The 3371-nt window shown below is 36.1% G+C and overlaps 1 protein-coding gene across 1 annotated transcript in view; it reads right to left on the bottom strand.

Moving 5' to 3' along the window:
• The window catches only part of PKIA (protein kinase (cAMP-dependent, catalytic) inhibitor alpha), a 6221-nt gene that overhangs the window by 2530 nt on the left and 320 nt on the right, over nt 1–3371 (bottom strand). The gene's annotated exons all lie outside the window — the stretch shown is intronic.

Raw genomic sequence — 3371 nt, 5'->3', positions numbered from 1 at the left:
AAAAAAAAAAAAAAAAATAAAAAAAAGGACAAAACTGAAGGAAAAAAAACCACCTCGCAAAGTATTTGTGTTTAAAAGAAAAATCATCCTGGACACAAATCCCAAACTTTTCACTACCTAAATGTTAAACATAGTACACAAGGATTCAGAGAAAGAGCAGTAAGGTTCTAATGTATCACTTCTTAAAAGATATTCTTAACTCACTGAAAAAACTCACTACTCGAAATCCATTTAATCTACAATATACAATATACTGTCTTGGTACTACAGACTTTGTCTTTCTGCTGGCAGAGCTCTCCTACCAAAGGCCTTAAAATACATTTATGGAAATAGTTTTGCTTCTAGGTTCTCAGAATCCCAAAGTTGCCTAAGCACACTGGTATTATTCTTCCTTCAAAACTCGATGGCCATAAGCTCTTAAGAGTAAGAGCTGGAATTCTTACACAGCATTCTGAAAACAACAGGCAGTATTACAAAATCCCGAACCAAATAATATGATGCTGTAAGTCATACCACAGTTGTGTGAGCCAGTCAACTAGCAACAGTTACTAGTTCTGCTAGGGTGCAGCTTTTAACTCATTTTTCTTCCTTTAACATTACTGGATCTTCAATGTCTATCAGTGTTCCCAATGCTTATACCTAAAACATTTCTACTGTGAACTATAATCACTTTCAATCACAAATTTCTGCAATCAGCCCTTCATTCCAGTTTTGTATGACTTTAACGCAGATGGCTGGACCATTACAACTTTTACAAGTCAGTCTCCTTTCCACTTCTGCCCTGAATCTGTGTTCTGTGGCGTATCTGCAGACACCTAGAAAACTATCTGTTTGTTTTAGAGATTAGACTTGCAGAGGCTGGTCCTTGTTCTTCATTGCACTTTTTTCTTACTACTTTATTTAGCTATGATCACCTGTCAGATGAACTGGCTATAAAGTTTCTTGGAATTGCATTGGTTACCTTGAGAGAGGGTTGAGCTGATTTCCTAAAATAATTTTTTTTGCCATCTGTCTTACGATTTCTGTTGCAGTTTTCTACTCATCAGATGTCCACAGTGTTGCTTTTACTAAATTTAGGTAAAACGTGTGGCCACAGAGTGCTTGAAACCTATATTTTGAAGTTTGGTAAATATGTCCGTTCCATAGATACCAGCAGGTTGTTAGCTCATTATGGACATAGAACACTGGAACAGTTGTTTTGAAGGGAGAGTATTGTACAGCAATTATATGTATTATACATAATTAAGCAGTATTGTTGGTTCACCAATGAGGGGATTAACCATCACTCACTTCAGGTATCAAATCGTACATGACAGAACATACGTAGTCTTTGAACAAGGCCTCACTGCCTAGTGCTGTTCCAAGCTGTTCTTGTTCTTTACAGAAAATGTATCTGCAGGCTTTTCAAACTGAATGTACTAAATATGTTTGGGAACCTTAATTTGCATGTGTTTTATAAGAAGATTTTTTTTTTTTTTTAAATCTGCATTACCCTACTCTGCCATTACTCCACACAGTTGAAAGCAAATGTACTTGCACGTCGGCAAGACAATACATATAGCTGTAATAAGAATAAAAGAAAAAAAGGATCAATGTATTTGTCTAATTAGGTAGTATTTAGCATAAATTGTTTGACACGCACCTTGAAAGAAATAAGATATAACCGCCAAACATATGTTTTCCTCTTAACCCTGTCAGGTGTGATGCACATATACATCCTGCAAGCACTAGTATATTCTGAACTGGAATTTGGGATGCAAAACAGTTTTTATCCTCTCTTTGGTTTGAAAAGACATGGTGTGATAATATGCCAATACTCATACAAATGATAATACAACAGGTTTTCCAATATTTGTGGTTTGGAGGCTTTTATCTGGCACCTAGGTGTACTAATAATACAATGAAAATATATTTAAATTTTGTATCTAACTCAATGTGCATAATTTCCTGAAGAAGTGTGCAGGCATTTTTGTGTATCTCCTACCTAAGATGATTTTATGAGCAACTCTGTACACTTCACTGCAATGATTAAGTTACCCAAGCTGCAAAAAGGGTTTCCAAGAAAAACTAGCCCCCGAATTATGTATTAGAATTAGGCTAATAGTTATTTAAACCATTCTCATCACTACAGAGCTAACTGCACGTACAAAATGAATACCAACATATATATTACAGGCACAAAGCCACATTCTTTTTATAGCTCACAAAAGAACACAATCACTCCAACAGCTTAACTTACAAACAATCCCTATTTTTATCTTCTAAATGGACAAGATCAAAGACAATTTTGATAAATGTAAATTTGAGACTGAAGAAAATTAAAGCAAGAAGGAAGGCTGGCATTATGCATTTCAAATACGACCTACTTTGTATTTTTTCAACATTTTACACATATCCCCACATTAAAATAAAAGACACACCTACACTCATAACGCTTTTATTAAAAAAAAAAAAAAAAAAAAAAAAAAGGCCCTTCCCAGATAGAATTGCATGCATCTAGAAGCTATAGGTCCCAAACTGGCAACTGCAGAAGGAATCAGTCTGAAAGCCAAAAAAGCAATCTCCTCCTCCAAACAGCACTACAACCACCCAAACGTCACACTGTCCACATCTGATTGTCCAGTGATGAGACTGCCTCTCAGACTCTTGGCACTGTCTCTGAGAAAAGTATAAAGTATGTGCACAAACACGGCAGCTGCTTATCAACAGTTTGTTCTTTACTGCATTTGTTTTCTTCTTCTGTTATTAAAATAAGCATAAGACCTCTCTCCTGAGATCCGAAAAGGGCTTTCAAATATCTGCAAGATCCGTTCATTAATCCCTGTCCACATAACATGAAATTAATTATACAGTCATATTACTATTTTTATTTAATGCAAGGCCTTCACCATACACTGTCCCTCCTTCCTCTCAACTGAAGGTATACAACCAGCTAAAAATTTTGGCAATGTTACCGGTGAATTAAGATTTAGGATTGCATTAGTGTTAATCACCTTAAAAGAAGGACAAAGTGTCAGCAGAAAGGGGAAAAAGACAATCTACCCAGAAACAGAGAGCCAAGTAAAACAAATAACAATGCATTGCTATTGCTCTGTGCTCTGGCAGCTGAAAGCAACATTCGTCTCCACAATAACCTTTCCAGCAGACACACGGCTTCTACAGGCTTCAAACCACAAAGCTTCCATTAAAGCTTATTATCAAGAGTAGGGTTTTAATAAAGACTTCCTTACTTTTTTCCTTATATTTGATTTTCCATAAAGTTTATCCTGACACAGACTCTGCCACTAGGCACTCACGGCAGAATGACTTGTTTCAGTGTATGCTGTACATGCAAATATGCATCCTTCCCATGTTCAAAATCTGGGCTTCTT

The sequence above is a fragment of the Pterocles gutturalis genome, unplaced genomic scaffold (genome assembly GCF_000699245.1).
Source record: "Pterocles gutturalis isolate BGI_N339 unplaced genomic scaffold, ASM69924v1 scaffold36437, whole genome shotgun sequence".
NCBI classification, from domain to species: Eukaryota; Metazoa; Chordata; class Aves; order Pterocliformes; family Pteroclidae; genus Pterocles; species Pterocles gutturalis.
Note: the sequence above shows the minus strand (reverse complement) of the source record. Positions and strands in the feature narration are given on the sequence as shown.